The sequence below is a fragment of the Chrysemys picta genome, chromosome 6 (assembly GCF_011386835.1).
Source record: "Chrysemys picta bellii isolate R12L10 chromosome 6, ASM1138683v2, whole genome shotgun sequence".
Taxonomy (NCBI): domain Eukaryota; kingdom Metazoa; phylum Chordata; order Testudines; family Emydidae; genus Chrysemys; species Chrysemys picta.
This window is the reverse complement of record NC_088796.1, coordinates 70,260,151-70,287,718: the sequence shown is the minus strand read 5'-3', so window position 1 is coordinate 70,287,718 and position 27,568 is coordinate 70,260,151. Positions and strand designations below refer to the sequence as shown.

The following is a 27,568-nucleotide window of genomic DNA, read 5'->3' as shown; positions in this document are numbered from 1 at the left end:
GAGAGGCAAGGGAAGCTGGAAGAGGATGGAGTCACCAGGGCAGGTGGTGGGTATATAGGAGAGCAGGAATCAGTGACAGAAGAGGAAAAGTGAAAGAGACGAGGGTAGAGGAAGGTAAAGGGGCGGTGGGGGGGGGAAGAGAAAAAAAATAGGGAAAAGCAATTGTACTGGCCTAAGATGTATAGCACCGTATTCACAGCATTTTATTTCTGTTAAAGATTGTCCCCAATTCTGTTAATTTGGAGATTGAGAAGTTAAACAGGAGAGGATAGTAGAACATTCATAGGATTAATGTCAAATTGCTCTTTGCTGATGGACATGTAAACATTTAAATATAATAATAATAATAATTATAATAATTAATGGAGATATCCCATCTCCTAGAACTGGAAGGGACCTTGAAAGGTCATTGAGTCCAGCCCCCTGCCTTCACTAGCAGGACCAAGTACTGATTTTGCCCCAGATCCCCAAGTGGCCCCCTCAAGGATTGAACTCACAACCCTGGCTTTAGCAGGCCAATGCTCAATATCTGCTTATTAAAATTATTTCCATGCTCTTGGTTTTCCCCTTGCATTTCAGGTCATGGCTACATTTCAAAGGTCAAATATACATTAAGTACCCATGAAGTAATATTAAACTGTCAAATACAATTTTCATATTAAAAGCAGTAAGAAGGGAAGACACTTGGATGTAAAATTACTGAATAATTGGGATTTCCTTTAAGACATTTTCTTTTAGATTTTTTTAATTAAGAGTTTAATAGTTTATTATAAATTTTAAGCTGTGTTTGTTCAGAGAAGTAAGAAAACATTTATCATCTGGTAAACACACAAGAAGGGGCAGGGAAATTGCTATGTGCATAGTCAGTGTTAAGACACCAAAAAGTTTGTTTTAACCTAAAAAGCTGATTTTGGTATTTAAACTTTGCGATAGAAAGAATTTTCACTGGGACACAGTCCTCCATTTTTCTCTCAAAGTAGCTTCACACAGAAAAAGAGTGATATGTTTGCTAAGTGCTTACTTAGCCCTCATCAACACAGTATCTATCGGGAGTGCTTCAAAAATATTTAAAAATAAAACTAACACAGGACAGAAGTATTTTGATTGTTTTTTGTTTGGCTGGTTATGCATGTAGGACTTGCCAAAGTCCCCAAAAAAAAAAAAAAAAAAAAAAAAAAAAAAAAAAAAAGAGTTTTACACTTATAGCTTGATCCTGTAAGCTGCTCAGTCCCTCCTGAAAAATCAATGAACGCCCTTAACACTCACTGGATTCAGGCACTTTGATTTTAAGGTAGTGCATATTTCCTGCAGGGGTAAATCCCATATTCTAGGTCCAATCCCTGTAAAAATTCTGTCTTCTCAACTCACAAGCCTCCTCCTGTTGTTCAACAATTTCATTGCTCTGGTGAAAAATGCTGTCATAGCTATGGAGGAAGATATAACTGCTCAAGAAGCTAAGGCTAATACCATGGAGGGCTTTGAATATCAGGACATGTACCTTGAACTAGACTTCTTTGAGAAGTCTAACAATTGACTTCATTGGGCTTTCAGCAATATGCCAAGTGATCTATTAATAGGAAGCCGGGCTGATACAAAGATGTGTTGATGCAGTCCATACTAGCTGATGCTTTTTAATTGCATGTGGCCTCTTTCCTAGATAAAACAGACTGCAATAATCAAGCTCAAAGTTCATGCATGCATAGATTAGTATGGCCTCTTCAGCGGAGAGGCAAGTTCTCCAAAGTACTTCCCACTTCCTATCTGCTTCACCTCAGCCTTCTCTGGGTTCAGATTTAGCCAGCTGCTCTTTATCCAGGTACTGATTTCAACTGGAAGCTAGAAGACAGTGCTCTGTTTATATCTAATGCAAAGGATATGTATGGCTGGCACTTCACACTATTTATCTCACCACTTGTCTCATTATGGAGAGGGGTCTGAACCTTAGTTGCAGAGTCCTCTAAGGACTATGCCTGTCATGACCCTCCGGGTTTAGTGCGAGAGGACATATCTGAGCCATTTCAGAGTATATCAATTTATTCCTGACGACTACTGGAAGCAGAACAGGAATACATGACTATCAATGGTATCAAATGACAAAATAGTTCTGCAAGGTGAATAGAGATACTTCCATTGTATGTGGACAGGAGGTAGTCATTCACCAAAGCAACAAGTGCCGTGTTTGTCCTGTGCCTTGACCTGAAGGCTGAGAGAAGAATCCAGGATAATGGCAACCAACAGGTGGCATTGGAGTGTTTGTCAATTAGCTTGCTTAAGCTTTTTTTTTTTTTTTTTTTGGTTAAACACTGGGCAGGAACTCATGCAAGGTCTCTAACACCAAACGGTGCTTTTTTAAGAATTGTTTGGATTATTGGATTGTGGAAAGGGGTAGATTTCCCATATCAAAAGAGGTGCTGACAGTCTCATTATTGGGTGGGGGGTCCTTTGTGTTCCCTACTTTTTTTTTTTTTTAAACCACATAGGAAGGCATGGGTCAGAGTTAGAGGTGGCAGCCCTGACTGCCATCAGCTTCTTTGACTACTACTTGTGAATGGACCAAATCCTTGGAAAGAAAGCACTATGTTTCTGGTCTCAATCTTGGTCCCCCACTCCATTCTTGGTAAACCATAAAATGAGATGACAATTCCTAACAGCAAGGGCTGCTATGTTTGAGGTTTTTAGTGGGCAAGGTACGGAATCAGCTTATAGTCCAAATATTTTTTGCAGGATACTGGTTCTGCCCACATCAAGGGCAGTACGGATGGAGATTTAGTCTTAACTGTGAATTCCCTTGCTTGTCATGGATAGGGGAATTGTATTTTAAAATCGGTCCTGGTCTTAGAAGAAGAAAGTGCAGTTCTGATTCTTACAAAATATCACCTATAGATCCTGAAAATAATCATATTACTAGCAAAAAGTAAAGTGGGAAAATTAAAAGTCATGAACTTGAACAAGTTATCTATAAGCATATTAACTTCAGCTTTCATTATTAGCCCAGGAAAAAAAATATTCTTTGCTTTAGAATTTTGGACTAGCTTGTTAGTCCCACTGCATTCAGTCCTTAAAAATAAGAAAATCCGCCCTTAGATGAATCTACATTTAACACAAAGTAGTTCAGACATCATATGAATCAAACTATACTGGACCAAGGGTTATTCACAAATATGTACACTCATTCTTAATCATCATTTTGGCTAAATTACTCATGGCTCATTAGCCTTCTCTAGGGATGCCTTATTTTTTTATTTCTTGTAAACTTCTATTTATCTGACTTCTGAAAAATGAATATTATTTAAAAGTCTTAGGCATTAATATCTATAAAAGGCTCATTCTTAACTGAAAACATCAATTTCAGTCACAAACATTTAAAAAATTGGACAATACAAAAACATTTTTTATTTTAAAATATCAAGTATTATTAAGAGTTAGAACTGTATCACCCTTAATTTTTTTTTCACACTATGGTGATCCATTAGTATCTTCAGCCAACACCTAAAGAGAATGGGAAACCATTAGTCTTCGAGGAAGTATGTTAGCATCTATTCATACACAACACTATGAATCTTAAAAAAATACAACCAGCTGGAAGTCAGAGTCTTTTTTAGCATGACAAGGTAGCGAGGTAATATCTTTTACTGGACCGACTTCCGTTGGTGAAAGAGACATGCTTTTAAGCTTACGCAGAGCTCATCTTCAGTCTTTTTTACACTATTAATCTCCCAGTTTCCTACCAGCATGACCTACTTAAAGCTATACCACCAAGGATGAAGAAGTTTAGTTTTCACTAAATTCATGAAAAAGTAATCAAATTGATTAAAATAATACAGTTGAGTTGATAGAATCTTTAACAGAAATATAAACCCCACAATAAGTAGTCGTAGACCAAAGGGGTCAATTAGATCTATTTATTTCCCAGACTACACTGAATTATACTGAAGTTACACCATGAGTTATGAATCATGCTTTTTGACTATAAACATGAAGGTTTGCCTTGAATTTACACTTGTCCTATGAGGTTGCTCACAAAATGCATCCTTTTAGAAATATGATTCCCAAACATGGTCCATCACTCCATGCAGAGAGTCATTATTTGTGGAATTGGGGCCTAAATTTAGTAACTGTCTTTTACTCATGATGCTATTAGAAACTGTCCCGCTGTTAGAAATGGAAACTACTTAGCCAGGTGTACAAAACAGCTTTTGTATGGTTTAAAAAAAATAATTCAAGCAAGAAACATCCCCATAGTGTTGTATCTCTCAGGGAAAAAAAATGAAAGTGCCTTTGAATCATTAGCATTACCAGTATCTTGAGATAGATTAAGCAATTAAAATTCACATTCAGTTTTGTACAACAAACACCTTCGGTAGGCGTTTAACTTCTGATCCCAATTATACTACCGTTTTATAAATCCTCAGGTCTTGTTTTATCATATTAACCCAACTAAAATATATCCCATTATCAGATAGGAAGCCTGAGATCTATACTCAAGCTAATTTAGTGTGTAGAAAATTATGGATTATAGTTTTTTCAGATAGGGGTTCATTAAGCTAAAAAGCTTTCTATTGGTCCCCATTACTATTATGCTTTCATTCTGTGTGTCATTCAGTATTGGTGATAAAAACCTTACATTTAACAAAAATAAAAGTAAATTTATTGGCAGGCACTTTAGGAGGTTCTTAGGAGCCTCATTAAAAATATTTAAGAGTCCTCTTCCAGCTAACTACTTTTAGTGTTTATATTATAGGCAGTTTAAAAAGGAAGATTAAGTGTTTCATGAGACTCCCATTACTCTGATGAAATAATCAGAAGTCTACAATTATTAGATTTGACAGAAAACTTCACTATTTATTAATATATTAAGAAGAAAGAACATTAAGGGGCATTTTCAACCATGAAAACTGATTTAGAAACAACAGAACAAGTACCATCTCTGCTCATTGAGGTGTGTGTGTGTGGGGGGGGAGAATGCTATTCAAAATATAAAATTAAGGCATTCTAAAGCACACTAGCCACAAATGCATAACAGAGTTTACTGAAAATATATCTATACAAACTGGAAGAGTACAAAATATACTTCTTTTTAAAAAGTATCTTTGAATGTACAAATACCCAAATTAAACACCACAAATTTTGTCTTGCTGATCCCTTAAGAAAAACAAGCTTCTGTTAATGAAAAATGCTGTCTATGGCTTATATTCAAGTCCAAAGATGACAGACAAATCAAATTAAAATTCAACTAATTTCAAACAGTAAATTTTAAATGCTGATTCAAATTATTCAGCATCTTGTTCGCCTTCTAAAAAACTATTTTACATTTTTGCAAAAATAAAAGTGATTTGGTTGCAGATGACCTAATTACTAGAATAAAAGCTGTGTCTGACAAAGAGAGAGAAAGGACCACTGCTTCATACATAATTTATTAAGATTTCCAAGAGTATTCAGGTTAAATTCACAGATCTGAGCATCTCATTGTAATGTTAAATAAATTTTTAACAAGTCAGTGTGTTTTGGTGTTCAAATATACACTTTTTTTTATTTTTCATTATTTAAAACAAATCCCTCAATATTTCTGCTGCTACATGGGTTACAATTGGCCACTGAACCTTATGCTTTAAATGCATTTTTGGGTGCAGCAGTGCAGCACAGCCTCTCATCCCTCTGCAGCTTTCTCCTTTTTCAGCAGAAGAGCAAAAGCTGCTGCAGTCAACTGCAGAATAAGCCACCACCACGTCCTGTCACTAACAAAGACACCGGTATCTGGAACACCCAAAGAGGTGGCTTTTGCAGTTTCACAACAGCATGCCTATCGCCCAAAAGCAAAATTTTAACATTTAAAAAGTGCAAGAGAATGCCATGCTCTGCAATACCTGCCTCATCCTCCCTCCAGAATGCCTTCATTGTGGAGCTGTTAGATTCACATCAAGGCATCTCCTTCCCTGCTTTGTGTCCCTTTCTCTGGCAGTCACGGCTGCTGCGGCAGAAGGGAGGACGACGACTTCAATGGGCTCAAGCTCTCATTCCTCCTCGCAATGAATCTGCTACATTCTTTGTTGCCCTTTGCCCGTTTCCTTAGATACTGTTTTTTCCTCTTTTCTATGTCAACAAACCTTTTAAAAAACACCCTATTTTCTAGCTACAAAAGCCGCTTTCTTCTCCCTTCCCCAGCTCGCCGCCGCCACCGCCTCCTCCGCGCCTGTCAAACACACTGATCAGAACCACAGGAAATCCATCCCGAGCTCCTCGCTGCAGCAGCGGGGATAAAACAGGCTCCTCTCCCTGCAGCAGCCCGGAAAGGCGCACGCACTGCCAACAGCAACAGACAGAGGCACTAAATATTACAGCCCAGCATGGCTCGGCCGGCGTGCGGTGACCTCCCAGTTTCACCTACCCCATCTCCGAAGTCGGCTGCGCCTCCATTCCGTCTCCAGCGCCCAGTCTCCGCCCGCACCCACTGGCTGCACTAGAGCCGGAGCCAATACAACCACATTCCAATCACGCGTGCGCCCAGCCTAGCCCAGTGCAGCCAATGGCCCAGCTCGCATTAGAGGATGCGATGCGCCCTGGTCCGCATCCAGAGGATTAAACAGCTGCTCCCCCCGCCCCAGACTCCGGTCAGTTCGCTGTCTGAGTGATCAGAGGGGACGGAAGGGGAGGGATCCTGTCAGTGATCATCGCAAAGCACAGCTACAGAGAATGTGAAGAAATTGGAGTGGGAATTGAAGGTGGGTGGGGAGAGTAAGCGGGAAGAGGAGGAGGGAAATACATCCCCCAAATAAAAATGCAAATCTTGCTCTATTTACTATTTGCCAAAACTATCCCAAACTATTACTTACTATCAGCACATAGAGCAGCATGAGGTGTAACAGATGTTGCCAAAATTAATGTCAAGTATCTGGGGAGAGGAATCACTTTTCACAGCAATGAGGGTGAATTTTGATAGTCTGTCCATTCCCTATTATTGTATATTATGTAAAATACATGGAGTTATTTAGAACAGCTATTTTGCTTGAAATTTACATTCCAGATTAATCCAAATTAACTTTCAAGTGTAAACAACTACTAAAATACCTAAACAATTTCAACAGTTCAATTTGAGAGGATGAACACTACTATTTTTGAAGAGGGGAAAGTATGGACTTGTCTACACAGGAAGTAAGTGCAGAATAAGGTAGGGTGCAAATTTAAAGTGCAAGAGCTATTCCTAAAGTGGACTATGTGCTAAACTACAAAAAAGGTACTGTGAGTGTGGAATAAGAGTATCCACAAGGAGAGTTTGTGTAGAATAGCTATTGTGCTAACCTAACTTCCCTGTGTATTGAATATATTAGAACTTGTCTTCATTTGAACATGGATTAAGATAGTGTGTGAATTTAAGTGCAATAGCTGTTCCTGGATAACTCCATGTGTGGACACTTTCAAAAACGAGTGAAGCTGAACAGGAACAAGGCACTCTTATTCTGGAATAAGAGCACCATTCCATAATGAGCACAATCACATGTGGAATTAATCAGGAACAACTCCAAGCGTAGACCAATATCATGCTAAATAATTTTTCTCTCTTTCAAATGCAAATGTGCATCAAATATGGAGCAGTAGTTTTGAAAAGACAACTAGAATCACACTGCAGATAGGTATACTGGCACAATGGGTAAGTCACCTCTTGCAGACTTGTTTTCTTGCTTTTGAATTAGAAAAAATATTTCAGATACACAAAATAGGCATTTCCTAGCACAAAATGTAATGCCAGAAACCCCTCAATTATAAATCCTAACTGTGTTACTCACTAACTTAAATTCTCTCCATTTGTAAAAATTGAGACCACATTTGACTACGTCACAAGATGTTCTGAGGATTATAATTTCTTCTTTCAGTAAAAACACTCAAATAAATGAAAAACTACCCAAGTCTGCAAAAAATAATCTTTTACACTTACGAAGAGTCTTATCATGGATAGGTATTTTTTAAAAAGTTTTTAAAATAAGGTTGTAACTATCAAAGTACTGACAGGTTTCAGAGTAGCAGCCGTGTTAGTCTGTATCCGCAAAAAGAAGAACAGGAGTACTTGTGGCACCTTAGAGACGCTAATAAATTTGTTAGTCTCTAAGGTGCCACAAGTACTCCTTATCAAAGTACTGAACATTCAACTGTTGGAAATTAGGACTCTGGTCCTTCAGACAGCTCTGTGGGGATGCAAGGAAACAAGTTAATCCTATAACAGAACTAAAGGTATACACCTAATACTTCAGATTATTATTTTTGAAAACCCCAAACAAAGTATTGCTTAGAGATCCATTACAATAACTTTCTTCCCTAATAATATTATTTTTGGATTTGCTTATAGTTCAACAGAATGCAATGCTTTCACATGTCTTCCATCAAGCAAGCTTTTTGGTTATATAAACCATAAATTACTTTTATTATAAAGAGTCATCTGATAAATGTGCATTTAAGACTAACACATTATTCTAATTCAGTTATAGAAGTTGGATATAGGCATGCAGCAATTTTCCAAAAAGGGCCATATTTTTGAAGTTTAATGTACCCACATCATTTGAATGCTTATTTTATGTACATTTAGATGAGGTATGATGTGGAGCTGTCAAGAGATATTGTAAGCTTGTAGGCAAGATGAAACAATGGTACCCCAAAATGAGAGGTTTTTTTGCAGTTCCAGAAATGCTGCATCATGACTGACTACAGCTTTTACTGTTTACATTAATTTCAGCATCTTAATGTTTATTGCTCAAAGTTACCAAATGACAATGTATTAATTTTTTTTATTGGTTTTGCATGGGCAAGACTTCCCCCCACCTCCCAGAATAATGAAGCTGTTCAGCATGTGGCAAAAATGGTGAATATCAACATTTTACAATATACTAATATGAAATTTTTCATACCCCATATTCTTAACAGTTAATGTATCTCAAAGGATTATAATAGTGTTCTATATTTTTAATTATTTGTTGACCAGATCAGTCTCCCACTAAAGTAGCAGTTCATTCCATGCCCACAGGTATGTATTGCATAGTGGACAGACAAATTTATGTGAATTCTTAATGTAGTGCTTCTCCATTTGTAATCTTTTTACCTACATGCATGTAGTATCTAGTCTGTCTAGTAGAAGATTTTAATTTGTAAATGCCTATGCATGCAGTACTCGTCTTTGAATATTCTAGAAAGTAGCTTTTTAATTCAGTGACATTTATGCACAGATCAGTATTAGTGATGACAATACACAGCTTCATACTGGGCTTCTATCAAAAACAGCAATTTTGATGCTAATATATAAATCTAATTTAGCACAAGTCTGTATAGTTGTACAAATAAAAAAAAATTAGCAATGGTGGTAATGTTAATCTATTTGGGAATTCGACCTCTACAGGGAAGTTACAGTATATGAAGACTTGAAGAATACAAGCCTCTTAAAACTTATATCAAAGAGAAAAAGACTCTCCACAAATTTTGAAAAATGGGGGTTCTTCAAGAAAATCAAGAGAATGAAAAAAAACTGGCAAAAGCCACCACGTGGTAGACAGAATTCTGTGATGCTGGCAGCAGATGCCAGGAGAGATTAATTGTACTGGCAGCTACTGGATGAATTTTCTAATTCAGTATTGCCACTAATACTCTATCACAGGGGTTGCTTTAAGAAATACTCAAGCAACTCAAATTTGGCATGTCAGAGTTGTATTGATTTGGGGGGGGAGGGGAGGAGAGGAGGGAAACAGAACCAGACTGACTGATCAGACATCATGATGTTCACCTGATTCTACAGCCAACAAAGCAAGAATGTCCTCTGATTGTTTCTCAAGCAAACAATGCAACAGGATCACACACAAGACAAGAAACTTCATAAAATAGAAATATTTGAGAGAGGAACCAATCTAAGGGACGCAGCATATCAAAAACTTATATGTTGTGCAAACCTATCGAAGATTTGATTGCTAAGGATGCAAAATGTCTTTCTTCCAACTTGAGTAAAATGAATCAAAGCAAAACTATTACACTACACTATACATATACTATACCATTACATTATACAGTCACCTTCTGAGTTAAAAAAAAAAAATCAGCATAGGCTACTACTACTGGAGGAATTTCAGATGTGATGGTATGGCAAATCTCCAACATACATGTTCTGGGATTATTTTCTCCAGATGCTACTTCAAGATGTCCATGCAGAGTGAAAAGTGATTGGAAATTTCACTTACACATACAACATACCATGCTTCCATACTCCTTTACTACAAAACAGGCCCAACTATGCCAAGTAGGTACAAATCTACATTCTTTATATGTTAAATCTCCCTGAAATACATAATGTCTTTGAATCTGGGAAATTTGCTGTGCATCAGACTCCTGGTTCTTTCCATAGAATTTGGAGTGTCGTGGGAACAGAGAAAACTGTTAGACTCAAAGGCAGGGGCGTCTCTAGCTTTTTTGCTGCTCCAAGCACAGCAGGCAGGCTGCCTTCAGCGGCATGCCTATGGGAGGTCCCCGGTCCCGTGGATTCGGCGGCATGCCTGTGGGAGGTCCACCAGTCCCGCGGCTTCGGCATACCTGCTGCCGAATTGCCGCCAAATCCGTGGGGCCAGCAGACCTCCTGACTGCCGCTCTCACAGGGACCGGCAGGGCACTCCCCTCGGCTTGCTGCCCCAGGCACGCACTTGGAGCGCTGGTGCCTGGAGCCGCCGCTGCTCAAAGGGTAGCAGTGGGATTGGACTGACAAGAAAGAAGCCAGCCCTTGTCAGATGGACCCTCACAAGAGTGACTATCCTGAGTGAATATGCAAAAGATATGCAAGAAAGAAGTGTCCTAACAAGTAGTAGTGAAGACAAAGTCCACAAACAAATCCTTGCCTCTACAATGAAGAGGGATGAAGAGCATGTTACAGCTCTTATCAACCACATCATCAACAATCTGGCAAACCTTTTTGACCCTGAATTACTTCAAGAGGTGTTTATCAACATATCTACTGGACTGCATGCAACATCAGATATACAAGAGCGTCCACTGAGAAGAGCAGATGCTGAAGAACAAAGATTTGTGAGAGGTGGACTCAATGCTGATGGGATATGTAGCTTCTTCAGTCCAGTCAAGAAATCGGTCATCAAAACATTTACGGACATGGCTAAGATCATCAAATTTAAGTCTAAGGGAGAGAATCACAGCAACTACCAGTCCAGAAATTGTTTTCCGATAGAGCCCTGTCATTTGTAAGACAGATGTTTGAATGGCAGTTGTTCTTGGGCATCCGATAGGACCCGTGCCTATGTCCCTCTTCCATGCTGATGGAACAATAAGAACAGAAAGCTCAATTAGAGCATCAGCTGCAAACTCAAAAAAATCCATGAGCTCAGAGCATGCAACAAAGAAATCAGAGATCCTATGGCTGTCATACAAATGATGGCTGGAGACAAATTCCACCACATTCATTAAATTGGCTGCTGAGTACTTGAGGCAGACAATAAAAGCATTTGACAAAGCTAATTCCATAATTGAAGTCTTTGACAAATAAGACAACAATACCTCTAAAAACTGCTGAAAGGCTATGCCAGACAGGATCAAAGGCTAGATGCAAGAATTTGCTGGCCTCCCATTGATGTTGTTCTTGCTGCCCTGTGCTGGGGCTGGGGAGGGGACATCCATGTCATCCCAGTTCCCTGTATTATCCAGAGTCTGATGAACACGACTGAGTCCTGGTTGAGGGCACTGCACTGTCTGCTGGTCTAACAGCAGCATACATTCCAGCAGAGTGTTCTGCCTGTTCATCACCTCAGGCAGAGGTGCTTGTGTGTGTCTTTGGTCATATAACAATGCTGTCCTGGGCCAGTTCAATGGTGTCTCTGGATAGTTGCCTGTATACCTTCCTCTCATACATTAAACACACCATCCAGTTCTTGATAAGTGTGGGGGGTGGGTTTTTTTTTTTTTTTTTTTTTGCAAGTCTGTAAGTAGGGCTCTAAACATCTCCTCTTTGTACCTCCATTTCTTCCCCCTCAGGTTGCCAGTCACTGAGCTGTTGATGAAGGCTCTGTTCTTGAAGGTCTCACTGCTGCAGGTACCATGGCTGGGGCAGCAGAGAAAAGGAAAAAAATAGTTATTGTTCATATTAGTAGTGTTTCCACAGAAGCAGTGACAGCACTTTTCTTATCCTCTATTTCTTCATTCCATTCCCTGAGATTCATCCCAGTCTCCGGAGACCTCAGAGATAAGTGATGTGTACATGTGGGCTAAATAGGATGCTGGGATTGGTGTTCCTGGTTGGGATTTGCAGTTTATGCTATGCCTTGAAGGTACTTCTATGGATGCACGATATTCCTGATTGGACCACTGAGATGAAGGTAGGGATGAATCAGGAGGGAGCTGGATAGCATTTCCCTCTGCATCCCCTTTAGGCTGTCCTAACTCTTGATGACTTACACTGAGGCAGGTGACTAGGAGCAGAGAAGGGGCTTAAAAGGCAAAGGGTACACTAGAGAGATATGGTGTGAATTATTCACCAAGACGGTCCTCCCAGAAGTGCAAAAGAGTTGCAAGCTATACCAGGAACAATGGTAGTGCTGCTGAAAGTCTTCATTTTAGTGTGTACATTCTCAGCCTTCAGTCTGCTCTCTCTCTCCTGGAGAGATTCAGAAAGTGCAAAGAAAAGTAGATTGGGTTCTACATTGATTGTTTAAAACCTTAACAGCTCCCAGTCTTTTTCTATTAAATATATAACCTATGGAAGGCCATTATGCCTCCTTTGTCTACTTTACTGCAATAATGATTAAAGTGGTATTCGATATACCTCAGTCAATTGCCTTAAGAGCTGTAGTCATGCAATTCCTAACCTAATTTTCTCCTGCAATGCAACAAATGCAACATTGTTACAGACTATACATTTCTGTAGGGACCATTAGCTCTATTAGCTATATGGGCATGCAATATATGCAACCCATATATACCTCATATAAACTGAAAACTAACCTAACCTTTTTCCCCCCCCAAATGACCGTCTTAGAAGATTGTTGAATTTCACACACTACATAGATTCAAATGAAACTATCACGCTAGGGAAGGGGACAGTTGTAGCTGTTTCACGTGCCCACCATTTTGAGCATGCGAATAGAGAGAAGGGGCAATATTTGCTAGGAAATTAGTAGATGTGTATATGCTCTTCGTGACATGGGTTTGTAAACAGTTGATGGTCGGGGCATTAGCATGAGATAGAAGTTGATTACCTGGCCCAGCTGCCATTTTGAAAATATTCTTAGGGAAGGCAGAACAAAGGGGCGAGACAGTGTTGGGTGAGGGCAGGAGGCTCAGAAAGGCTGGTAGTTCACATACAACCCAAATGGCAGCTGCCACTGGGCACCCAGAACAGAAGCTAGCACTGCTGTATAGTATAATAATAAATTGTAAAGATAGATACTTACATGCAAAAGTCTCCTGGAGAGGATCTTCCTGCTGTGACTTGGACTGGGATTTGAGCCTCTCTCAGGGTCTCAAGTGCTGAAGAGATCCTGGCTGTATGAGGAGATCACTTCAATGTCCTCCACCCATGAATCGTGGCCATCCTCAGGGGGCCACAGTCGCCTCAGCAGGGACACCACTGCTCACAAGGGGATTGGGTTCTAGTGGCATGCCAGCTCTTCATAGAGCAGATTGTCACATGGGACCTCTGGACTTGTTTCTGGCATCCCTGGAGGTTTTTGTACATTCTTCTGAGCTCTTTCATCTTTATATTGTACTGCTTAACATCATGGCTGTGACCCTGCTTGGCCATCTGTTCAGTGTTGTTCTCAAAAAGATTCTTATGGTGGTGTTTGGTTGCAAAAGTTTGCTGTACTGTCATTTCTCACCAGATTACAAGATTAAAAAAAAAATCTCGCCCCAGCTCCTTGCAGCTGCACAAATATTGCTGTAATGCTGATATACTGAAATCCAGGAGCAAATGGGCCAATCCTGGCCTCTCACCAGTTTTTAAAGGGTGGATGAGACATCCAGTCAACTTGATCCCTGAGCAGCGGAGGGCACAGGTAAACAGACAGGTCGGTCACAGATACCCACAAAGCAGTGTGGATAGCAGTGGAAGGACTGCCAAATAATGTGCAAAAGTATTGTGGGCACACGAACAACAAACTTACTCCACTCTGAAAGCATAGAGCAGAATTTGCAGCAAATAGAGAGTCAGTGTGCTTTAAGGGTTTGCACTGTGTGCACAGTCATTTTCAATTCACGCTAGCTTGAATTAATGCTAACAAAACCCCCTGTGTAGACAAGCACTATTGTTTTGAAGCTCCCTACAAACTTAGTTTGGAGGTGTGAATGCTCCAGTATCGCAGTGGAGATTTAGCTCCAAGAGCGACTATACTAGGAATTTTCATTCTCTCCCCCCCACTCCCACGCACACACAGACACATACACCCCGAAATGGAGGAAAGCTGCACCACTCACTCCACATGAAGGGTAGCAGTACTAGGACATGGGGGAAGAACCCACAAGGACTCCATGTCATAGTGTCCTAGAGTCCTGGACTGCATTCCCTGGCCCTGCTTAGGGCAGAGTGCCACAGATTAACTTTATGTTGCTGGGGAGGGAAGGGAAGAAGGAGAGAATGGAAGTATTTCTTTTGCACTAGATTTGCTGTTTTACCCTTTCACTGATTGTCTCCTTGTTACTGTATTAGGCTTTGCTTACACTGGCACTTTTGTCATTAAAACTTTTGTTGCCCCCAAACGACAAAAGTTTTAATGACAAAAAGCGCCAGTGTGGACAGCACTTCATCAGGGGGATCTGCATTACCGGCAACGAAGCTACTGTTCCTCACTGGGGGGTGGTTTTATTTTGTTGCCAGGAGAGCTCTCTCCCAGCCATAAAGAGCAACTACCCAGCGCACCTTATAACAGCCACACAGTTGTAAGGGGCGCAGTGTAGACATAGTCTTAGGAAAAAGGATATACAGATATACCCAATCTGCCTTTGCTAGACCATTCATTCATGGTTTTGAATATCTTTGTTTCCTCCTCTCTAAAGTAAATGATCCCAATCTTTTCCAACTCTTCCTATAGGAAAAAAAATCTAGGTGTCTACCATTTTAACTGCCAGAACCCCCTCTATTTCTACAAATAATGGAAATAATAAAGAAGTTACAAAAGCTAAATTCAGTATTCTGGATCACTGTGACCAGATCCTCATCTGGAGGAAGGGAAGAAGTTTCCTAGCAAGCTGGAGTTGAAAAGCATTTGTAAAAACTGATGCAACCTGGTCATGCATACCCAGTGGGGAGTCTAATGCCACTTTGACAAATGGGAACTGTATGCCTTCAAGAAAAGGTGGAGACCACATCTCTGCCAGTTCGTCTATGCATTTGTCTTTTTCTGATCAGCACCACTTTAGCCTTCCCTGGGTTCAGCTTGAGCCAGCTGTTCTTCACCCAAGAGCTAATTTCTTGTAGACATTCTTACATATTAGTAGTGGCACTGGTTGTATAAGTTGAGAATTATATATCTAGTTGAGTGCCATCAGCATAGTATTGGCAACTAAGCCCATTAGGTCTCACTCTTCCCAAAGTGGTCTCACATATTAATTCAAGAGAACACAGAGAAGGTATGGATCCTTATGGGACTTTGCAGGTGAGGGCCTTTGGAAAGGAGGAGCAGTTACCCATCATCATTCTTTGAATTCTGCCAGAGAGAAACAATTGCAGCCATTGTAGTTCTGGACCATCTACTCCTGCTACATCGTATAGGTGTGTTAGTAGCTCCTTGTCAGTAGCACGGTGTCAAAGACTGCAGAGAGGTCCAGCAGCTTAAACATGAACATTTTGCTGTGTCCATGACCATAAGGTGGTCTTTTAGCGCCACTAGAGTCGTCTGTACTGTGCCCTAGGTTGACCGCTGTCAGTGAGGCATCCAAGATGCTGGCTGATCACCATTTTTCTAACTACTGGTTACACCACACTGATTTGAATTTTATCTGCTATAATTGATCTTTTACTATTGACATAAAACCCCCACAGCTCAGTGTGTGCACTTATCTCGTGACTAAGAAGTTCTTTTAGAGGCTGTTATATGAACTGCTGTCCTTTCCACATAAAAACTATGCTAGTTTGGAATGTGAATATACAGAATACCTTCTTCTTTACAGTCTCAAGAAACCATTGAGGAGGCATAGCTAGATTCAGCTATTGATCTCCTCACCTCCTTCAGGACCCCACTTCACTTTTAGGTTTCCTTCCAAAAAGGGACCAGGAACTCAGAACACTGGCTTCCAAAAAAATTCCTCTTGGACCACACAATAACCTGACGTTTCAGAGAGATCCAAATGTATATTACTGCCTGAAGGGCCAGACTGGTGTGGTTAAATACACATGTTTAGAAATGGTTCACTGATTTAGGAGTATACACTAAATAAACTGATAATTCAACTTCAATTACCTAGGTGGCCAGCCACCTCAAGTCCAGAAGCAAACCCTTGTTGGAATCTCTTCCAATAGACTAGAGTGACAATACAAATGGCACTAGATCAAAGAGCAATAACGAGAACACACTCCTCTGCCAGAGAATCTACCTAAATCTGCATTATAAATATTTATATATGCCTTTTAAAGTCATCCATCCTCTAAAGTTACCTTTGACTGCTCTTTCTTGGTGCAGATAAGTAAATGTCATAGCTATCTGGTGACTAACCAGTCAGATAAAGAAAACAATGTAAAATGACAAATATTTTTTAAATGGTCAGATGCAATTAGAGGCTACAGATTTATAAAGATGATACAGCAGATTAACCTAGAAGATCCTGCTGTATTTCTGACTGGGTTCTGAGCTTTATTACTGCATGTATAATAGCTTTTTTCACATGGGCCTTTAGTACCTTTATATTATTCTGGGCACCAGTTCACAGCTAGAGAAAAGAACTGGACATTCTGTTCCCTTGTAAAATTGAGAGATGGATTTGGAACAGTATAAAGACAATCATGTACAGAAATCTACTTTTTCATGCAAATAAAGCAGTTCACAAATCTACTGGTTAAGGAAGTAGACAAGGATTCTTTCTCCCCATTCAATTCACTCTTTTCAATTTCTTGCACTTGAAACATTTTTTAGAAAAAGCTTCATGAATCAAGTTCAGTTCTCAAGGTCCCAACAATGACATTCAGACATTTAATTAGTAGGCCATCACTTGAGCTGGCATCTAAACCTTTTGTCAAAGACCTAATTCCATACCAATTCAAACACCCTATTAGTCTAATATTAACTACAGGAAACCATATGACATCTTAGTTCACAGATTGCACTGCATGCACTAATATAACATTGTAGTGATAGTCTAAATGAATGCAAGCATAGACATAAGATGTATAAATCTTTTGAAGCTGGTAACAGCATTCCATGTCTCTGCAAAACAAAAACAAAAAAAGACTTACCTGTATACTCAAAAGGTAACGGTGTTTGATATAAGGCTCAAGAGAGGCCTGTACTTCTGAGACTCTGGCAGTCCAGATGCAGATCTTTATCTGGATGTAACCCAACCTAAGACCTGAGCTCTGAAGATTCTGTATTTTGTTGATTCAAACATTATCAGTCAACTACTACTGACTTCAGCAAGGATACTATTTACCCCCTGGAGTGGACAGGAGTGCTGTTGATAGTCTAAGCACTTCCCTAGGCCCTTTCTAGCTATTATGTAGAAGCTTGTCAGAATGCTCTGAAGCCTCAGACCCCGGAATCAGCATCTTCCAAGCTAACAGCACAGGTGAGAAGGAAGAACACAGAAGAAAAGTTACTGCACCGCACAAATCTAGATATTAACCACACAGCATTTTATTCTTATTTAATACTAACCAGCTGATTGACAGCATTGGTATTTGCCTTTACCTCCACTGCTAAGGACACCTTCAAGATGAGGACCAGTAAAACCTTAAAACAAAAGAACAAAACCCCAAACATTTATTTCTGATTCAGCTGCATCTTCAGAGTGCAAGTGCCACTGAGGTGGTGAACTGAGGTGAGTAACAAAAGTCAGGTATTTATTTCGATCAGTACAAATGTACCCTGTACAATGGACCAGATGGGCAATGGCAGCATAACACAGATGTCTGCATATTGGTACACAGTGGAAATTCTGTGCAAGACCCACATGCACTCTTAACCAACACAGTTCCAATTTTGGCCCTTCCAGGCTGTGGGAATATAGCAGGAAAGAGGGAGAAGAAATGTACCCTTCTTTCTGCCTGAGTGTATGCAGAAAAAGATTAATGTAAATTTTTTTTTTAAAAATCACATCTTGGGGAAAGAGGGGATGAAACTAAAAAAACTGAGCTTTAAAACCTTCTAAAGCAGCTGCTTTGATACTCTTCCATTAGAGGAAATTCAACATGGCAGCTGCAATAAAGTCCATTGAAACCACTTTAAAGCCTTAACTTTTGACTGAAAAAAAATTCTGGGTATGCCAATGAAGTTCAAAATTATCTGTCACCTTCACTGGAGAACCTGAAACTTACTTCTATAGGATTCATGAAGTTCTTTGAAAGCAAGCATATATCGCCTGATCTGAACTTGATTCACAGATCTCTTTGATCTCTGTGTTCTTTTAATTGTTTCTATTTCCCCAAATAGTCTCATATTCTGTGACTAAGACATGGCATTTTGCTCAGTCCTCTGCAAGTAACAACTGAAGCCTTTCAACCTAACCAGTTAAACCATTACATTAAGTCCAAATTTTTGTCAGTACTTAATTGGATTCAATAAAGCTGTGCACAAACTGCAAAAGCTTGGTCCTCAAATATTCACTCAAATTTTAAAGCTAATTTGCTTTGTCCATGTTTGTGTCCTTTCCCTATTAGCTATTACCCAGTTAGAAAATGAGGACAATATCATACCAAATACTCACAGAAAGCCATTTGTGACTCATCTATAAAGTGAAAAAAATTATGAAGACTAGTCAAATTTGATTAAGTAAAATTAATGAAAATCACAATCTGCTTGTGAACATTCTTTAAATAGAAAGAGGTTACATTCAATTAAGTAGTTGAGACATTTTTTCCCTCTTCTAATACTGAGTAAACAACCTTTGATAAGACTCTCCTACTGACTTCATTGGACGTTTGGAATCAAAATGACAAAACTTCAGCAGAGAGGCATGTTTTCAGGCACTGTAGCATCCAATTCCCCAAGAAAGTTTGTGGCCCGTCATTGGGAGATTTGAATTTAATTTGCAGCCCTTGGGTCATACTCTATGAGAACCAGAGCTGAGTCTGACAAAGGTGTAAAACTCTAATTAGCAACATATTAACCCTAGAGTGAAAGAATCACATCTATACACAACTCAACTGTGACCTCTGTAATTGATTAGGGAATAGCATTGATTAGTTCCAAACTGATTCTTACACAGTCCTTCACTCAAATGATAGAGGCTGTAATGTGGTGTTTCAACAATGAAGGTTTTAAAATGGGGAAGAGACAATGTGAACCTGAGAATTTTTGGCATCAATAAGTTAAGGGAGAGTCAGCTCACCTAAATTATGTTTGCTGCATTCATGATTTCTTTACATTCTTATAACACACTAATGAAATATGTTTAATCTCTCTTCCATTTCTCCCTCTCTTCCCAGTTGTTGAATAATAGAAGACCAACCCAATTTTCACACCACAAAAAGCTAAGTTCAGATCTATATGATTAATATCACTAACATTAAGTGAACAAACAATTAAAAGTAATTTATAAATATATTACAGACATCTGTTTATCAGACCAAGTAAATTAATACCTTATTAACTTAAATAATTAATTCCTGTACAACTAGCCTGCAATGGCATCACAGCAATCTTTCATTTACAATTCTATTATATTTTGTAACGGTTTAAATAATTTATATCTTTGACAATCCTTAATATTTAGGGAATAAGAACATAAAAATGGCAAAGGTCCACCTAGCCCAGTATCCTGTCTTCCGACAGTGGCCAGTGCCAGGTGCCCCAGAGGGAATGAACTGAATAGGTAATCATCAAGTGATCCATCCTGTCTCTCATTCCCAACTTCTGGCAAACAAAGTCTAGGGATACAATCCCTGCCCATCCTGGCTAATAGCCATTGATGGACCTATCCTCCATGAATTTATCTAATTCTTTTTTGAACCCAGTTATGGTCTTGACCTTCACAACATCCTCTGGCAAGGAGTTCCACAGGTTGACTGTGTATTGTGTGAAGAAATACTTCCTTTTATTTGTTTTAAACTTGCTGCCTATTAATTTCATTTGGTGATCCCTAATGCTTGTGTTATGAGAAGTAGTAAACAACACTTCCTTATCTACTTTCTCTACACCAGTCATGATTTTATAGAGCTTAATCATATCTCCCCTTAGCCATCTCTTTTCCAAGCTGAAAAGTCCCAGTCTTATTAATCTCTGCTTATACGGAAACCGTTTCATACCCCTAATCATTTTTGTTGCCCTTTTCTGAACCTTTTCCAATATATCTTTTTTGAGATGCGGCAACCACATCTGCACACAGTATTCAAGATGTAGGCATACCACAGATTTATAGGGAGGCAACATGATATTTTGTGTCCCATTTTCTATCCCCTTCTTAATTATTCCCAGCATTCTGTTCGCTTTTTTGACTGCCACTACACATTGAGTGGATGTTTTCAGAACTATGACTCCAAGATCTCTTTCTTGAGTGGTAACAGCTAATTTAGACCCCAGCATTTTATATATATAGTTGGAATTATGCTTTCCAATGTGCATTACTTTGGATTCATCAACATTAAATTTCATCTGCCATTTTGTTGCCCAGTCACCCAGATCCTTTTGTAGCTCTTCACAGTCTGCCTGGGTCTTAACTATCTTTAGTAATTTTGTATTATCTTCAAATTTTGCCAACTCACTGTTTACCCCTTTTTCCAGATCATATAGCACCATCAGACTATTTTATGCATCATTCTGATTCAATCTTCGCACTAAACTATGAACCCAGTCTTAGTAATGTCATTAGTTTCCTGTTATTGTCTAACACTGCTGTTAATGATTAAAAATGTGTTTCTAAGGAATTACTCTGCTCCTATGAAAGAAACTGTACATACCCAGCCTGTACCTTTTAATGTATTATACAACGATCAAATTTTAAAATTTGATATTTTCCAAGTAGAGCTTAGTTAGTGTAACTCCTTTGCTACTACTGCCCACTGTTCCAAAACTAGTTTGAAAGGACAAGATTTTTTTGGTTTGTTTGTTAAATATACTGTGCCTTGGCATGGGCAAAGCAGGGCCCATCTCTTCCCCTTTCCTAAAATACAACTAACATTTGCAAGTCTTCTGGTTCCCACTAGAGACAACTACTATTAAATAAAGCAATAATCCTCCAGTTAGGACACCAAAATGGACCGTCTTGTGAAGGGTCTACTAATATTCCTCCATCAAGTTAAAATAATGCACTATGACCCTGCACCCAATGCTCAATATCAGAAGTATTACAGGCAAATGTGCTCATAATCTTGTCAACTACCTCTCTCCCTTTTTATTTTAAATCCTTCCTAACTGCCTCTTCTCCCTTCCATATGCCTCCCCACAATACCATACCCACTAAATACAGTTCTCTGGATGCCAGAAAACATTTCTCCTCAACAAGAGAAGAATGGCTTCCACAAATGCAAATTAGTGAGGCAAAGATTGTCAACTCAGTTAAGGAAGTAGTAAACAAGAAGTGTCCAGCCCAAAATAAAAATACTCTTCACTTTCAAGTTAAGGAGTGAGAACTAAACCCTATCCAGTCATGTAACAGAGGCACAGATATTTCCAGCTTCTGTAACAAGATGCAAGTCTACAATTAAAATAGGTTGACATATGATCAAAAAGGTTCTACAGAAGTATAGTATGGTTGATAGTTACATCACTATCATAAATTTGTATTCCTTTATCATGCCTATCTTATATTATTTCAATAAAACTCATAATTACAGTCTGAGTTTAACAAGACAAAAACCCCTAAACTTGCAAAATATTGCTAGCCTAGGCTTTTTTTTTTTATTGTTAAGAACAAAGTATCAGTGTCACTATTATGATGTGAGGAATTACCAGCTAATCAGATGTTCATTTTAGTAATCAATCCGTTAGCTAACTAGCCTTGGCCCATTCATTCATTGTTCATTCATTCCATCATCATCCTACAGGCTACTAACACCCAGATTCTAAAAATATGAATACTCAAGGTAAAAAGGAAAAGATTAAAATGTGTCCCCATTGTGCAACAGACTTAGTTTGGAGTAAAAAATATTTGAGATTTACCACTTTTTCCCATAAAGGTTTCAGATGTGTGGACAGGGCCTTGGATTTTGTGATTTCTATTATATAACACTACTGAACTGCCGTATGGCTATTGGACACTTTGAAAATTAAAGTGTGTGTGTAAGATGAACTCTACGCTAAACCTAAGTCTTTTAGAATGTCATTCATCATACTTTTTGGAACCACCTGATATTTAATGTACTGCAAAATGCTCTGACAACAAGCATTTAATAATTCTGTGAAAAGTTATTCATTTTTACAAGATGTGTACACTAAATAGTTTAACACAGACAGAAAAAGTTAACTAGCATAAGCCAATTTGAGTGTCTCATTTTCACTTAGGCTACCAATATATTTTCAGGCTGTTAGCCAACATCAAATGAACCACATCTAATTTTGTTCAATTTGATCATTTCGACATGTATTAAAAAGTTTTATGCTGATCCAACTGGAAAAAGACAGCAATTCAAGATACTAGTTACCCCTTATTTTTGGTTATTGATGGACCACTGAAAGGAATATCTGAAGGTGAATTATATGAGCAAGCACACCTTGCAAACAACCCACCAAGGGTATCTGCAAGTACATAAAAATAAATAACTAATATTAATTCAATGAGTTCTACTTGAATAAAAGCATACATAAACTTCAGTAAAAGTAAAATGCCGTTGCCCATTGGGATAAGCAGCTATCAGCATAGCATTGCTCCTCTGACCTAAATTAATGCATCTGAAATTTCATGTATGATTCTTTAGACGAATAGAAATGTTCAGGAAATGTTGAGGTAAATCAGACAAGCATTTGAGATAGAGTTAAAAAAGAAAGGTGATTTCATTTCTTGAATTTTTTTTTTTTTTGGGCACTTGTTTTAACTTTGAAATGGTTTAGACTAGACACAAATGTGTTTTGATCTGTTGGTTTCTGGCAAGGACTAGGGCCTATGACCAGCTTTGTGGGGATTCTTTACAGAAGTTAGTTATTAAAAGATGATGCATACAAGCCAAACCTAACACTTGAAAATTGTGTTGTGTACTTACTCTTCCACCAGTCAATTTTATTCTCAAATATCTGAGGTCTCTTTCAGCAAGACTCATTTTCTACAACAAGTTTGATTACTGTATCTTTCAATAAGGGGAAATGCAAAAAAACCCTATTGTTTACGGTTTTTACTATTTGATATTTTAAATAAAATGAAACTGCAAATGCAATTTTTACACAGTTAAAACAAGTGTCAAAATGCAAAAGTTTAGGTATCTAAAGCTAAATTAAATCTCAGATTTGAGCATGGAGTATTGTCTATTCCTGTTTTTCTTGCTCAGTGTGTAGTTTAATATACTTTTATTGTATGTAATAGTATGTTTAGTGTATTGCACTACAAATATCGCAAGAAAAACAAGAACAAAAAATGACATATACATATCATCCCAACACAACGGGAGGCAGAATTAAATACAATCTGAAAAAAAATTATCAGTTATGTTTTTGTGTAGTATACAACTAATTATAGCCATCCTTTTGCCAGATAAGTCATTTACATTCTTGGTGGAACTCAGAATATCCCTATATTCCTTGAGGCCTCAGATCATAGCTAGTATCCTTCCATCAGGAAGATGTGCTTTCAGTTGCACATGCAAGCCTTTTACAGAGTGGGAGGTAAAGAGACATCAAGGAAAACAGAAGTCCACTCAAAAAAAGTAAGGTAAAGGATTGTATGACTTCCACTTTAACTTGACTAACATTTTCTAGGTCGCTAGGACTGGCAAGAGCTATTTGGCATAACAACCTCATCAAACTCAGTTTAAAAAAAAAGGAAAGCTTTCATACCACAACTCTTGAAGCCCACGGTAAAGAATAAATTAATATTCCTTTGTCATTTAAATCAGAGCGTAGATAATTAAACCAGGACCACTACAAGAACTATAGTTAAAAAACTACTATTTCAAATATATCACACCATGTAAGCAGGGCATGAAAAATCTACTCCCCCACCAGGGGCACACAAAAAAAAACTTTTCCTGAGGATCAGGAGTTGGTGGAAGTGAGCCTAAACTATCAGTTTCTGCAGAATTTCTTTTTTTCCCCCCAAGAAGTCTTACGGTTTCTAGCCTTATGACTGCTAGGATAAACTTTTCAAATGTCAACAGATGCAGGCCCACCTTCCTCAGGGTGCTGCTACTACCATTCATAATTTCACTGATGCCGGCCCCTCTGTGAAAACTAACAGGGCACTGGTAACTTTTAGAGCTGTTAATCAGAACACCTTGTCACCCAGTGAAGTTGGAAAGTGAAACAGACTAGAATCATGTAAGTATCCTGTTTAATTTAGGATCAGAGAGAAGGACTAGGAACACCTCAAAAACGGAGGCTGTGGTGAAAAGGTAGAGTTATATTACACAGACCCAAAAGCAGCAGCAGAAGAAACCTCCATAGCCTTCAGAAGGCTTTGGAGTCTGGGATAAGCGATGAAGGTCCTCTCTAGCAACCGGAGCAAGGCGTGGGGTGGCTGGGACTTTACTTTTAAATTTAATTCCCTCTCTCTTCCCCCGCCCCGAGAAGCTAAAAAGAGCTGGGCTTCTCACAGACATTGCTATCAGGCTTCACTACATACACATTCTGGCCTTTAACGATCAGATATCTGGGAAATTTTCAACTCCTGAGTGGGCTATAGTCCACGAAAGCTTATGCTCTAATAAATTTGTTAGTCTCTAAGGTGCCACAAGTCCTCCTGTTCTTCTTTTTGCGGATACAGACTAACACGGCTGCTACTCTGAAACCTAAGTTTATATTGTTATACTACAATATGAAAGTTGTATATTACAGGCCGTATTTGTTACAGTGGAGCTGGGAACTAAACTCAGATCTAGATATGAGTCCCGGTCTACTGCCTCTGCCAAAACATCACCGTCCGTTCCTCTCCCTTCCAAGGGGTAACGCACAGGACAGGTATTGGTCAGTAGGCTAATAGATATTCCCCCACCATCGGAAAGGGTTATTTAATCAAATCCTGAGATACTGAGTCAGTATCCCTGGGAAACTCGGGTCAACAGGTCACATAAACTGGGAATAAAAGGGCCTGGGCTCCCCGGGGGTGGCTATCCCCAGGGGTGGTACCCGGGGCTCTACCGGCTGGGGAAGCGGGGTGCCACGGGCGGCAGCATGCAGGGGCGGACTGCCAAGAGACGGGGACTCGCCGGGGTGCTGCCCTGGGGGGTTGCTGGGGGCTGGCGGTGCCATGCGGGGAGGGGCCCGGCTCTCTCTCACTCACCTGCCTGCTCTCTCCCCACCCAGCCGCGCCGCCGCCGCCGCGGCGACTCCTCCGACTCCAGCTCGGCCCCAGGCAGCGGGCGGAAGAGGCAGCCGGGGCCGTACTCGGCCGCACATACAGGGCGCTGGGCCGACAGACACTCCCCCTTCTCACAGGCCGGGGCCGGCCCCTGTCCCGCTGTCCCGGCTCCTCATCCCCGTAGCACGGGCCGAGCAGCCCCGGCCCCTCCGAGCTTCCCTCCGGCTTCACTCACCGGCCGCCCCCACAACGACCCCACAACGTGACCACCCCTCCTCACTCCTCCTCCCGGACTAGTCTCCCCGCCGCCATCTTGCCTGAGGGGAGAGCGTAGTGCGCAGGCGCGGCCGGGGGAATCCCGGCTCCAGCAGCCGGCCCTGGAAGAACCGGAATCGGCTTGGGGAGCCAATGCGCACGCGCGAAGGAAGGAGCCTCTTCGTCTTCCCCCTTCTTTTTACACACACCTGCCGTGCGCTGCTGCGTCTGTCCCGCAGAGTGCTTGCTGTGGGGAGGGTGGGTGGTTCCTGTACTAAGAAAAGCAGCACTGGGAAGAGCAAGAAACAGACCCTCGAGGCTTCCAGAGCAGGGCTGGCTCTGGCTTTTTTGCTGTCCCAAGCAAAACAAAGAACAAAACAAAAAAAACTGCGGGGTGGGGGGCGGAGCGGCGAAGCAAAAAAAAAACACAACAAAAAACAACCTCCTGCGGAGTGGCAAAGCACGCACACACGCAAACAAAAACCACCTGCAGAGCGGCAAAGCACACACACACACACACACACACACACACCTCTACCTGCGGGGCGGCCGGAGCAGCAAAAGCACACACACACACACAAAACACCTGCGGGGTGGCCGGAGCGGAGCGGCAAAGCACACACACACAAAACACTTGCGGGGTGGCCGGAGCAGCAAAGCGCGCGCACACACACACACACAAAGCACTTGTGGAGTGGCTGGAGCGGCAAAGCATACACATACACACAGTAGCGTAGCTAGGGGGGTGCAGGGGAAGCAGCCGCTTTCCCCGCCTTTCCAAAAGCAGCTGGAGGAGCAAGGGGGAGCGCAGGCTGGCGGCCTGCAGCGCGGCCAGCAGCCATGGTGGGGCAGCGGGCACAGCCGGAGGAGCGGGGGTGCGCAGCATGGCGGCCAGCAGCCGCGGCCGGAGGAGCGAGGGGGGGGCATGGGGGTGGCACGGCAGGGCTGGAGGAGCCATGAGGGGGGAGGGTCGGTGTGGCCTGAGGAGGAGCCAAGGGGGGCGTGGCCAGAAGAGGAGCCAAGGGTGGGGTGCCTTTTTTATGTTTGCTCCCCCTCCTCTTAGAAGCTGGCTACGCCACTGCATACACACAAAAAACACCTGTGGGGCAGCCGGAGAGGCAAAGGAGGAAAAAAAAAAACCCTGCAGGGCGGCCGGAGCCAGGGTGCAGGGGGACTCCCTGTGCTGCAGACGTGCAGTGGAGTGCACGCCCGGTCTAGCAGGGGGGAGGGGGAGGGAGCGGGGGGGAGAGAGAGAAGGGGGGCGGCCAGGGCTTCAGCGTGGTACTCGCCACGCAGCCCCTCCTTCCGTGCCGCCTGCTGGGAGGACTCTGCACTGCTCCGGTTGGCTGGGAGGGAAGGACGCCGGCTGCAGGGCGCTCCCCTCCTCCACGCTGCCGCCCCTTACAGGGTGGCCGGAGCGGCATACCAAAAAAGAAAAAGAAAAAAAAGGGCAGCCAGAATGCCGCCCCTTGGAATCTGCCGCTCCAAGCACGAGCTTGCTCGGCTGGTGCCTGGAGCCGGCCCTGTTCCAGAGAGAGAGTCTCTGTATGAGACTAAGCCGGAAGATATGTGCCAAGGTGGCCACCTTTCCCCCGGCCACTGCAAGCTTAGTGACCCAGCAGGGGAGAGTGGGGGACACAGCTCGCAGGCAAACCTACAAAGAAAAGCGGTGAAACAAACACTTTCTGTATCAGCACGTAAAACTGAAGAGGTTGCCCAAGCGCACAAAGAGCTCAATCTGTTCAGCTAATTATAAAAGACTGAG

At 41.0% G+C, this 27,568-nt stretch overlaps 1 protein-coding gene across 10 annotated transcripts in view; it reads right to left on the bottom strand.

Moving 5' to 3' along the window:
* Positions 1–25,986, bottom strand: part of APC (APC regulator of WNT signaling pathway) — a 193,897-nt gene extending 167,911 nt beyond the window's left edge. For 3 of the 10 annotated variants that reach the window (XM_008169993.4, XM_042840454.2, XM_042840453.2), the window contains exon 1: positions 25,531–25,887. The gene's annotated coding sequence lies outside the window, so the exon portion shown is untranslated. Of the gene's footprint in view, positions 1–5,864; positions 6,632–25,530 lie in introns of those variants that run through there. The other 7 variants (XM_008169991.4, XM_065550311.1, XM_065550310.1 and 4 more) reach the window with 6 other exon arrangements.
* Between the last annotated feature and the right edge of the window lie 1,582 nt (positions 25,987–27,568).